Source organism: Bactrocera dorsalis, chromosome 3 (assembly GCF_023373825.1).
Source record: "Bactrocera dorsalis isolate Fly_Bdor chromosome 3, ASM2337382v1, whole genome shotgun sequence".
Lineage (NCBI taxonomy): Eukaryota > Metazoa > Arthropoda > Insecta > Diptera > Tephritidae > Bactrocera > Bactrocera dorsalis.
The window spans coordinates 58,640,036-58,653,834 of record NC_064305.1 but is presented as its reverse complement, the minus strand read 5'-3'; the positions used below and the strand labels follow the sequence as shown (position 1 = coordinate 58,653,834).

The window sequence follows — 13,799 nt, the reverse complement described above, 5'->3', positions numbered from 1 at the left end:
ATAATTTTGAATTCGAAAAATTAATTCGTCTATATTGCAATACGAATAATATCACTACATCGTAATAAGATATTATAGCTAAGCTGATAACTTAAAGGAACTCTATAACTATTTCGATTAATCCAGGATACTTCAAACAACCAGTAGGTGCAGAAAACCGGTATACTTATGCAATATCGGTGCCCTTGGGTGTAAAGTAAATCCGCTCAGCAACTCACCAACATTTGAAAGGTAGCTCAGACGTGCTCAAACGACGAAGTAGAAAAACACCGAAAGGATGCACGAGCGGTGACAAACAAAAGCTGGAAAAGAGGCAGAGTTGCAGTGGCAGCTAGTTCGCATTGTTTATCGGTGCAGCAGTCGCAACTATATATTTTTGTGTTGTTGTTGTGCATTTTGTTCTTATTGCAGCTGGTTGTTTGCTTGCAACGCGATGTGCTATTGTTTTTGCAAAACGACAAGTGCAAGGATTCACCACTACTAAATATTATATGTATGTATGTGCGAGCTAACAGCCGTTATGAGCGCACGAATGAGTTATTCAAGAGGTGCACTACTATGCACGTGATATATATGTATGTACGAGTATATAACGCTTTTGTAAACGACGGCAAGTGGGTGTAGGGGTGCGTTGGTGTGACGGTGAAATTGTATTATGCTTATGCTGTGTAATTTGAAAAGAAAACACAAAAGTGTTGCGCTTTGTGGGGTTATGGTCGAAAGAGTGTTGCCTGTGGTGCGCGGGGGGCCGCGCAGTTTTTACATAGCAAGAAGTCGCAACGGCAAAATGGCCTTTCTATTCAATGGTTTTTAGGTCAATTTCATGAATTTAAATGCCATTTTGTATGAGGTGTCACGTTTCGGTAAATTGAATCATTAGAGCAACTGGAAGGATGAATTGAGCTTTTGGCCATTTATTTTTTTGAAAGCTTCTAAAATTAAAATTGTTATAAAAGACGCTATGGCTGGTGTAAAGTTTGTGTACCTTTCTATAATCACCATATTAATTATTCTTAATCTCAATATTATAGATAATTCCTATGTCAGTTGTTTCCAAACAAATCCAGTTAAATTTTCACTAGAATCGGGACTCAGTGCACTTTTTTTCATCTAACGGCATTTTTGAAAATTGTATTTTAACTTGTTAGCACCTGTGGCTTTATGGAACCTAATTTATATATTAATAATAACCTTCTGGAATTAAGTATTTGAAAATATGTAGCAAAGTTAAATTCTAGAATGATATAACAATTTCAGAGTCAAGAAAATAGTACTGGCCAATCCTCGAATAACGATTAGAGAATATGCTAAGGGACATAAACATATTGTTCTAGCTCGTGGTATTTGATTTTAACCAATGATTTAGGTATGGGTCCTGTCGCAGCGAAGCTCATGGCAAAATTACTCACTTTCGATCAAAAACAACGTTGACATTGATTAAGAGAATTTGGTCTCAGGCAGTGGCGTAGCTACAACTTCGGGCGCCCGGGGACAAGGATGTTCTGCCGCCCTCCTTTATATACCTACCTACAAGTTTCATGAGGTGGTTCGAACAAAAGTGAATTTTTACAAAATATATTGGATATTAAGTATATACAATTTAGGAACTAGAAGCCACACAAATACTCACTATACCTGTATCAGTTGTATATTGTGAAAGATCTTTAAGCAAACTTAAATTGATCGATCAAACTTAAATTAAATCTTACTTGAGATCGACCATGAGTCAGAGCGATTCTCTCAATAGAATGTGAAACTGCTTCAACTTTAAATTGCAATGACATGATATGTGATTTTGCAGCGATCAAAGCTAGAAAAGTGCATCTTTAAGTTCCATCACTATTTTTAAAAAAGATATAAGACGAATTCAAAGACCGAAGAGTATTCGAGTAAAAAATTATATTTTTCATTGTTATTCAGATTATTACATTGTGAGTGTACAACTCTTTATCTTTTATAATAAATTTAGTAAAAAAGAGCGAAGATCGTTTTGCCGCCCCAAAGACGTTGCGCCCGGGGCGATGGCCCCCTTCGCTTTACTTTTTGAACAAACCACGTAATATTTCGAATTATTAAAATTAATTTAAACAAGTAAGGAAGATATAAGTTCGGGTGCAGCCGGAAATTTTATACTCTTGCAACTTGCAATAATCAAACTGGAGAAATATGTACCTCCAGATGCAAACCAGAGGAAATAGAAGAATACAAGCAATTATGCATACAGTTGAACTTCCTTAACTTGCCTTACCATAATCCACAAAAAACTTCGAGTTAAAGAGACTTCAAGTTATGGAAGGAGATCTGTATGAAATTTGACTTCTATTGTCAATTGAAGAGTTCGAGTTATAGAAGTTCGAGTTATGGAAGTTCAACTATATAATTCATACACTGACCGACATATTTGACAAGAAGTTTGTTAGAAAAATGAACTTCTACTTATATAGTATATGATAGTTTGTGGTAGTATCGACTCGATTTCATCTATATTTGTAAATACTACAAAGGACTATATACCAAGAATATGCCACATACTAATAAAATGTTCTCTGAGGTTCATTATGCTTCCATCAATAATCATATGCCCAGCCGGATGTCATGTGCTTGTTATATGGATTGATGACTGCATCAAGTTTTCGGTCAAGTATATTAAATTTAGGCAAAAAGACCCATTGGTAACAGGAAAACACTTTATCTCGTTTTCATAGAGATAACTTACATTTTGGTCGGCATATGGGGTATAAAGTCACCTGCAAGTACAAAAATCGTTCTGTTAGGTATACGGAGCTGGGGGAAGTATTGACACGACTCAATCTATTTTTGACAGACAGACCCAACATTGTCGGGCAAATTTCAATTCCTGAATTTCAATATATACAAATCCCATGCCGTTATTTTCGGTGGAAAGTAAACTATAGATACTTGGGTCCAAATATACGCTACCAAGGAGCTTGAAGAGTTTTGGTTGGATTTGAACAATTTTTGGTCTTAAGGTGGAATACTCTTAAAGGATTATTTATGCAAAGTTGTATACCGTTATATTAATTTCATCTAGATTTGTAGACCGGAAAGTGAAAGAATCACATCCAATTTATAATTGTGTTATTGGGGAAATAGGTGTGGTTGGAGTGCTATTTTGCCCATATTCGCACTGTGAAATAAGAATGTTAGAAGAATATTATGTACCGAATTTAGTGGAAATTGGTGCCGCAGGTACTGAGGTATGTGATTTTACCTAAAAGTGGGCGTTGCCACGCTCATCGTATAATTTTTACACTGACTCCTTCAAGTCTTTGTCATACCATCTCGCGGGTAAAATTTTATGTCTCTGATGTATTTAGTTAATGATTTATTGCGCTTTTAGTAGTTTCTAACAGTACCGTTATATGGAGAGCGGTACCGTTATATCAGTGCTGATAATAGTTCTTATAAGAATTGTCCTAAGCGCTTGTTTACTGTAGCTGTAGTGGTTTAGTTATGTACCGTTAGGTGAACAAAACTATTATACTCGTACGTACATTATTAGCGCATAACTCTTTCTATTTATGTACATACATATGTGGTTTTCCGAATTGATATGAATCATAAAATAGCTCCGTAACTCAAAGAGAAGTATAATTTATTCGTGTTTATTTTGCCACTTCAGATATCAAATGCAAACCGTTATTTTCTAAAATATGTACAGAAATGTGTATTTCACTTTGAAACTCCTTTGGAGCACTTGAATTCCTATGAAATATGATATCGCCAAATAAAAAGCAAACACTTAAACGTGTGAGTACCACCGCCAACAACCGAGGAAGAGGAAGCGAAAGAGGAAGAAAATAAATTCTTATACGCTTCACTCTTTTAAAGTAAACAAAAGTGCAAAATAGTGTGGAAGCACCAACGCGGCGTGGTTCCATAAATGCTTGTTTGCATGTGTGTGCGTTTGTGGGCGCTCGCATTCATATGGCAACCACGAATAAATAAATACACAGCTCCGACGAAATGTAGGCGAATGTGTGGATACTTGTGGACAAAATGAAAACTTACTTTTTGCTCCGCTTTGTTGTTTGTGTGCATTTAATGTCACATAAAGTCGCTGCTCTCATATTTCACATCCTCGCATATTGCCCCACTGAACGCCCTTTTAATAACGCACTTGTATTTACTATCATACAAAGTTGCGAAATTGCTACCAGACGGCCCACGGCTGGATACACCGTACACGAGTACCACTATTTGTGTGTGTGTGTGTTCATGCCGTCGTGTTTTGCAAATTACGCGATTCCAGTGAATTTGGCCAATGTGGCATGAATGAAAATGTGTGAGCGCCAAAAAGGAGGTATTAAATTTCTTAGCTGTGATTAAAAGCCTTACAGCTACTGTAAACAACACCAACAACAACAACACTTTCAATGAAGCGTTTGCAGACCGTGAAATATGAAAATTCTACGGGGCTTTAAGAGAACTTTTGAAAATGCATAACTGGTGCACATTAGGGTGAGTGCATTTTGCCTTCAAAAGATATATGTGCATAGATGCTTGAAGAGCGATCGAAATAGAGATTATGACAGCGTCGTCTCACAGTTTCACAACATGTTGCTACTGACTATAACAGTTTTGTTCAGCTAATGGTTACTGTTATAAGAGTCGGACCACTGCCACGCCCACAAAACGCCATTAACTGGAAGTTTTAAGTATCATAACTAAACTCCGCAATAATATATTTTTTTTTTGGCAAACGAATAGTAACCATAAAAGAGGGGCATCTGTGGCTATAAGAAAAAGTGCTAGTCGTCCCGTCCCTAATACGTTTAGCATATATGTATGTATATCTCTCAAACAATTTAGCTAAATATACCAAAATTGCTTAAGAAAATTATTTTCGGCATTACCTCCAAATTGTGATAATGGTTGAATAAGATTGTCTCATAGATTCATTCGATGTGGCCTCCGAGATGATACAACAGGCCTTACAGGAACCGGTATCAAAATGGGACAATGCGAGTGGCACTGCTTATCTTACGGTGAAAACCCATATATCAGAACCTGATCAACCAATTTCATCCAAATTTGGTAGGTACATTATCTTGAGATTCATATATTATGGTGCGAAAATGGCGAAATAGAATTATTACTACGCCTACTTTCTTTATAATACAATTATAAATTCAATATGATTAATTCGTTTCAGAGTATACAATGAATATGACGGGTTAAAACTTTTCAGAAATAGTGCATTTAAGGTATGCCATGTCAAGTCTAAAAGTTGTCAAAATCGTATCATAACTGTTCAATAAAGCGGGTTTATTTACAGGCAGCCAAAAAACGGGTAAAGCGTGTATGCTGGAAATGTTCTACGAATCATTCCGTAAAACTTATAGTCCTAAGCGACTATGGACCCAAAACAGGTCCCCAGCCTGTGATTATTTTTTGTCACTAGAACTTCGCCTATTTCTTATTACTTTTGATTCTTTCACTTTCAAGTATACAAACCAAGATGCTATTAATATGACGTTATACAACTTGACACTAATAGTGCCTTTGAAATATGTCACCTTGAGATTAAAAATTTTCCAAATGCAATAAAAACTGTTCATGTCCCTAGGGACTAAATATGCGGACCCCAGCACCAATTGTTGACTTTTGACCGAAAATATCAGTCAATGTGTAAGATATATAATTGATATTCAGAGAAAATTCTTACCTTATAATAGTATGTTTGTATATTAAAAATGGATTGAATCGGATCAGTACTTCCTCTAGGACCCATATACCTAATATAAGGATTTTCGAACTACCGTGTGACTTTATATCGCATACATCGGTCAATATATTAGTTATCTTAATAAAATTGAAGGGGCATATTTTACTCATAAAATTTTATTTTTGTGCTTAAAATGGATACAAGTGAGGGAAACCTTATATAAATACTATTACTCCATCCATTCTGTGATTGATGATTGTATGTCAGGTATCTTAATGAAAGCCTGAGAGCATTTTATTTTCCCGTGGCATGTTAATTACATGTAGTGTTGGTAAAAATAGATACAAATAGAGTCATTAATATTCCAACTCCTTTTTACTACTTTTCTTTATTCTCACAAACTGTATGCCCAATATAACTGTAAGTGAGTACTATTTATTTATAACACTACTTCAAATTTGGTTATCGAGTATAACTTAGCAATTAATTTATGCATTTAGTCCGTTCTTCTCTTTGTCACAATACACCCCATATAATGATTTCCGCCTTTCCACTTTTTCATACTTTTAATATAGTGAATTTCTATCTTTTGGTTGAGTTTTTTCACCTCAACTCATTCTGTTAAGTTTAGCACATATTATCGTGACATATTACACATACGAGTATCTTACTCGAAGATATTTTAATACAATTTTTGCTGACGCAAACTAAAATATGACATTACAACTACGTCTAAGTGTATGGTCCGCAATATATAGTATGTATGTTGAGAAGATACCAAATTTGATTGTGACTTATTCATGATTACATCGTATGTATAATCGATGTTTCAAAGCAACATGCTTTTATTTTAATAAAAACTTTGCCAACACCTGAAGGAAATTCGCCAGCTTTGATTCTACCCGTTATACCCGAACTTAGTTTTATATAGTCATAAAGCAATATTCGTAATTTCATACTATGCATTTCATACTATGTCACTGGACCATAGGTAAAGTTTTTGGATAGTTTTTTAAGATACTCCACTTAGGTAGAGCAGCAACTGACACATTCTAGTAGGCCATTATACTGTACGTGGTTTAAGTGTTATATTAATATAATATTATCAGTTCTATGAATTTCAGAATGATTTTCATGGCTAAGGGATATTTTTAATTGAGTTTTATAATATTTAATTTACTGACGTTTTTAAAACTTTGTACTTGAAGATAGGAATTCCTACTATTTTAGGCGAAAAAAGAGAGGTACGATTCAAAGCATCCTATTGAAGTTACAATTGATTTTCCTGACTTTTAATTTTCTTAAAAACTCATCTAAAATCCATTGAAGCTTCTAAAACGGGACGTGATTTCGACCTAAACAAATACGCCTATACGATATTGATTGATATCATACAATGCCATAATCAACCGCACAAATTATAGCAATGTATAAAGAAGCAAAACAAATGGGTCTGCTAGGGAACCAGGACAAGACGAATTACTTGCGACTTGTCTTCCATGTCACTGTTGACAGTCATAACATCGAAGTCGTATATAATTTCTTCTATCTTGGAACCAGCATTAACACTAACAGTAACGTTAGCCAACGAAAAATAACTCTTGACAACAGGTGCTACTTCAGACTAAGTAGGCAATTGAAAAATAAAGTCTACAAGTCACTCATCAAATTCGTCCTGCTATATGGTACAAAGTTATGGATCATAACAATATCTGATGAGTAGATGTTACTAGTTTTCGAGAGAAAGGTTCTGTGGAAGACTTATGGTCCTTTGCGCATTGGTAAAGGCAAATACCCTAGTCGACGGAACGATGAGATGTGCAAGATATACATATGACGACATTGACGTACATAGTGCAGTGAATTAAGAGACAGCGGGTACGCTGGCTTGATCATGTCGCCCGAATGAATGAAAACACTACAGCTCTGAGAGTATTCGACGCAGTACCCGCCGGGGGAAGCATAGGAAGAGGAAGACCTACACTCCGTTGGAAAGACCAAGTGGAGAAGGACCCAGCTACACTTGGAATCTCCAATTAGCAATTTAAGGAAGAATGATTTTAGACATACTTTCATGATTATTTTAGTATGTAAAAGCTCTGTGCGAAGTGGCTGTCTCAGGAGTATCGATATTGTACCATAAATTAATACGAATTAAACAATGACGCAAAGGTAATGCTCTGTATTTGCCGAAATCGGAACTTTGTGTATATTATGAGCTTCTAAAATCGGATGAAAATATTAATAGGCAAGTTCGTCACACGAATGAAGTCGTATTTCAGTGAAATAAAAAGAGTGTTCTATTGTCTGTTTCTTCATAGAAACATTTAATTTCGCTTATTATGCAATCACTTATTTACTTTTAGTTGTTTAAAGCTCAAGGTCAATGGAGGTCTATGAATCTAAAAAGCCGATAAACTGCGCTAATTAAAGACAAAGTAAACAATAAAAAATGGGTGACTATCGGCACCAACTTGTCGAAAAAACGATTATTAAGTAGCAACTACATAAACGCTCGTACGAGCGACGCTAGCAGGTTCAGCTTTTCGAAGTCGCCCACTCGCGGCTTGCGTGCAGATATAATTCGGGCATATTCGCCACTCCCGCTGGCATCGCATGCAACGTGTGCTTTGTTGTTATTTATTATGTTCGTTCTTGTTATTCTGCTGCTGCTAGATGAGGGTGCGTTGATAACCGACATTGAACTCACACAAACACATGCAACCATTTTTCCGTGCGTGCTTATGCACCCACATATATACATACATGTATATGAGTGTGTGTGTCTGTCTCTATGTGAGTTTAATAAAATAGAGCGAAAAGAGATAAAAGCGAAAGAAAACGAAGAAAGCACATTGCCGGAATAAGCAGCAGTGGAAAAGGACGTCTCAAGACCTTGAACTAGTTAAATTAATGTTACTAATGGAATGACGCCACACACTTCTCAACGCATGCACTCACATTCACACACACATACATGCAAATGTGCGGCATGCACTTGCAAATTGTATGAGCACATGTGTAAGTACGCATAGCGTGAGCAAATGCCCAAGTTGCTTGCACATCAATTTAATGGCGGTGACAGTCAGTCGACTACCAATGCATTTAACACTAATACTCGCACACGCACATACACAGCAAACATATGCCAACCAGTTCGCTATGCTGTTATTTACATAAGTAAATTTCAAACGACCGTGCCGCAATATCAAGTGGTTGCCATCAATCTAACAGACACCTCAAGAATTAAGTTGGCGTAAACAGAGAATTGCAGCAGCACACACTCGCCCATGCACACACATACACATATGGACGCATGGTAATGTTGCTAACGCAGTTGGTAGCTATGCCGTACTGCCCAGAACTCAATGGCAGCATTATTCAGTGCTTTCATTTCAGCTTGGAGTATTTTCACTTCATCACTATTAGCACATAGAAGCAACCGACTTTGTTGATTTCTAGCTGGATAAGCTCTTAACTTAACTTGGGCGGGAAAAAAGTTTGATTGGCCTGTGGATCCAAGAGGTACGAGTACATTTTTCAATAACTTTTTTTGACAGATCACGCGTGAGTCGTGTCATTTTTCTTCAGTATTGTTTGGCATTTCATCATGTAATGACACGCCTGAATAACGTTTACAAATCATTCAATTTTTTACGAAAATTCACGTGTTTCGCGGGCTTCACTCAACTTATGGTCTACATAGTCGGCCAAAGTGCGTTTTACTCGCAAGGCCATCACCTATCTTGGGACCCAGCATGGGACCCAACATGCAACCGAAAAGACCACGTCCAGCAAGCGGTGAAGCAGCCGCAGCTGAGAGTTTATACGAAGACTGTGGAGAGTCGACTCGGCGCTGTTCGCAGCAACCCAGACTGACGTATGGAACGACTTGGCACATTTTACGTCGAGATCTTAAATTGAAAACGTACAAAATACAGCTTGTGCAAGAACTGAGACCGCTCGACCTTCCTAAAGCCCTTAAAAGTTCCAAAAAGTACCGACGTTTTCAAGCTTACATACCTTTTTAACTCAAAGGTATGTAAACAAGCATAATTGCCATATTTGGGACAAAGACTAACCTGAAAAGATTCAAGGGCTGCCATTTTATCCAGAATAAACTACGGTTTGGTGTGATTTGTGAGCCGGTGGAATCATCGGTCCATATTTCTTCGAAATGATGCCGGCAAGGAAGTAATCGTCAATGGTGAGCGTTATCGCTCCATGATAACCAGCTATTTTAGCCTAAGATTAAAGCTTGTGATCTCGGCGACATTTGGTATCAACACGACTGCGCCACTTCCTACACATCGCATCAATCAATGGATTCAGAGAAAACAGCGGTGAGCATATAATTTCACGTTTTAAGTGGGTCGATTGGCCACCAAGATCGTGAGGTATCACATCGCTAAACTTTTACCAGTGGGGATATATAAAATCTAAAGTCTAAGCGGCCAATCTCGCTTCGATTCAGGCCTTGGAGCAAAACATCACCCGTGTCATTCGCCAGTTATCAGTAGAAATGTTTAAACGAGTCATAAAAAATTGGATTCATCGGATGGACCATCTGAAACACAGTTTCGGGTAGTCGAAAATGCCCCTGAGTTTTGAGATATCAGTCCGAAATTTGCATAGTTTTTTCGATAAGAAGCTGTTCATTTGTCAGAACCGGCAATATCGATCCGATCGAAATCAAGTAAAGGGGTTAGAGGTAATCTGAACGTAAAAAGAGATCGACCTGTTTTGCACATATGTACATATCTAAAGCAAAATATCATTCAAGCATTTTCTGAAAACTTGAAGTAAATTCAATCAATTGTACAACTCAACAAAGCGGTCTGTCGGGTATTTGAAGTGTCTTGTTTACGAACTTGAGCTAAAAAATTTCTTCGTATTAATATGCATTTTTATTTCAAAATAATCCTTAACAGATTATCACCTTATTTTCGCAAAACTCCCTTCAAGCCACCATTGTTGTGAGGTCAAGAACAGAAAAAAGGCATTCAGTATAGAACCGGTGAATTCGTTGAATAACTAGGTACTTGGGTAAGTAGAACACCTAGTTCTTTAAGAGGTTCTTTGTGAAACCACAATCGCCAAAATGCCCTCACTCTATTATGTTCTCTCTGAACGAACCTGTCCTCCTGAAGATGATCTTCGATACAAAAAGATGTATAGTGAAACTCCCGAAACGTTGTCAAGTTTTATCTACAAGTAAGACATGTTTGTCGATTAAGTATCTACAAGTAGTCAAAGGTTAATAAATTCCCTCTGTATAGTAGTCTAATTGTAGGGTGATATCCGCTCTGGCTGGTCCATCTGAGTCACACTCTCCAGGAATATCAACGCATTGAAAGTTCATTGTGAAACATGTTAGATCCTCTAAGAGTTCAAGGCATTCTTTCTCTGAAACCTGCTGAAACCCTAAAGGTGATTTCAAAGCTGATAAGCCATTATTATATACATTGAACAGATGGAACAATTTCACGAATTTGGCTTCTAATTAATTACGTCTTCAAACGAAGAGTGTGCTCACAACAAGAAATATGTAAATTTTGGGGAGAACAGCGAGCCTTGCCATCCAAATGTTCATGAACGGAATGTGAAACAAGCTTTTTGATATATTTAGAGTATCAACTTTTCCAACAATTTAATTTATTTTAAAAACACCAAATTCCGTTTTATTAATTTTATTTATTACTATTTGACTACCTTATAGAAAGTATACAGACTTTTTAGTCTGTCTAATAGCGAGTAAGCAGCACAAAGGAGCAAGCTTTGGAAAAAATATTCGTAGGTATAGTAGTATATGTAGTTCTTGAACTTTTCCTCTGATTTCTTTCTTAATATAATATTTTGAAATCCGGTAAATTTAAGACGCCTTCGTTTGGATTCCCATTAAGCCAACTATCGGTTAAATCACTGGTTAATTACCCAAGGGCGCTACTCGAAATTTCTGTTAAAGTTTTTATGAGTTACTTAAGGCCGAATTGATAAATCTATCAGAAATTTTGTGCACGAGGCAAATTGTTCTCACCTTTTTAACGCTTTTTTTAGCCTTTTTAGCCTTTTTAATGCATTAATGTTCAGTATTTGTGACTTGTTGCGTCATATCTTTTTATTAGAAGCTTTGTCTTGCACGAATTTTTCGACGTTATGTTGAAAGCGATATTTGGGTGACTTGTGCGTATCTAATTGTATCGATAGCCTTTTCCTCTAAATATTAGTTGGTTACACAAACAGCTTATATCGGCCGTTGTGTCAAATAGCAAGCGAAGGAATTTTTAGTATTTTAACCCGATGGTAGGATATCGGTATGTACCAAAATTGAAGTCTCCTCGCCGATAGAACTAGAAATTCTATATTTTCTAACTTTGAAGACATACGGTGATGGAAACACACTCCCTTACTACGGTGTAAATTTCTCTTATATGTGCTTACCCAACAAAGCTTTTATTTTATCCTTCCTATATGTTATAGACATACCTAACTTATCCATATATAAGTCTGTACGTATATACATATGTACATATCTAAACAATGATGCGTTCATATTTTTGAATTATTAACAAATAATACTTCAACCATGTCTTTATGGTGGTGTTGCATTGTTTCCGTTTTGTTATTCACTCTAGAACAATAGGAGTGCACTTGCACTTGCTCGTGTTGGCCGATGACGTGATATAACTCAATGTAAGATTGCATGCGTCAGCAAAGGAATTTCGAAGGCAGGAAGGAAGAAACGAAGACAGGAAAGTGAAATGCTTGGAAGGATGTACACATGTCAAGTGAGTTTTGTCAATTTCATTCTTTGTTTCGAAAAATTTTTACTTTAAAGGTACCATATTTGTACCATATTTGTACAGGATTTTATAATTTTCTCTGTAATTTGATATTTTTTTATTAATTGAAAAATCATTGGAAATTGTCAACTATGCCGAAGTTAGAATAATTTTTTTGTGTCGTTATTTATGGAGACTATAAGGCAATAGTCTTGGCATAGTCTTCATCTAGGGTTTTTTAAAGGATTTTTTTTAAGTAATTTTTAGTTTTTAAGAAGTAACTCACTGAGATAATGAGGAATAAGGAAGTCAAGCTATGTATATAAGTCATGAATGGACGTAACTTGGTGAATACTCGTATGCTCTATTTTATTGTGAATTTTTTGTGTGAAAAAGTCATTAAACAACTTAAACATAAAAGTCAGATGAGAGATTGAATTCCTATGATTATTTGAAATTGAATATACTATATGTTCCTTTGGAGCGATTCTACCACAACTCTAAATTCTCTAACTTTAGCTTAGAGTACTAAACTTAATTAGAATGCTGTCGAAGTTTCACGACCTTTAAGGTAATCGTTCTCAAGTTATTGGTATATGTCAAAGTGACGAAACCTCTTAACAAGAAACTTTGGCCAAATTTGATCTAGTATATTCATCGGACAAGTATTGTTTTGCTGAATGCTGTCAGAATTGCACTAGAACAAAGTGTGTACCCCGTTCAGAAAGGCAACAAAAGGTGGTAATGTCAAAAACCGAAATGTGTTTACAGCATTGCACATCTGAGTTAAGTTCGGGGCTATTATTACTTGATGAGAGTCGTCAAAGTACAACAGACGAATCGAATATCTGGAATATAGTAACACTCAAGAAGAAGAATTGAAGATGATGAGCATTACAATCTTGTTGCCAAATGCAAGACCCTTGGTAGTCACTCAATCAGCCATTTCTAAACGTCTACGAACTGCCGTACAAATTCAAAAGCAAGGAGACTGGTTGCCATATAAATTGAAGAGACGATGAAGGACGATTTTACATATCAGAAATGCTTCAAACGCTGCCGACAAGAACTCATCATATTCAGGCGTACGAATGCCGTTAAAAGCCAGGCATGTGCGACTAGACACGAGGCAATAATTTTCCACCATTGTCAGGCTAGTTAAAAACCTTATAGCCCAGACATTGCCTCTGCTGAATTCCATTTGTTCCAGTCGATACAGTATCCATCGGAATATAGTTCAAATTAGAACAGGTTGGCTTAATGCATTCTTGTTCGCCAAGCCGGCGCAGTTCCTTTGGCATGGCATCCGCAACCCGCTACAAATATAA

At 36.5% G+C, this 13,799-nt stretch overlaps 1 protein-coding gene across 4 annotated transcripts in view; it reads right to left on the bottom strand.

Annotated features, from left to right (window-relative positions):
- Positions 1–13,799, bottom strand: part of LOC105228557 (MAGUK p55 subfamily member 7) — a 39,288-nt gene that overhangs the window by 23,520 nt on the left and 1,969 nt on the right. The gene's annotated exons all lie outside the window — the stretch shown is intronic.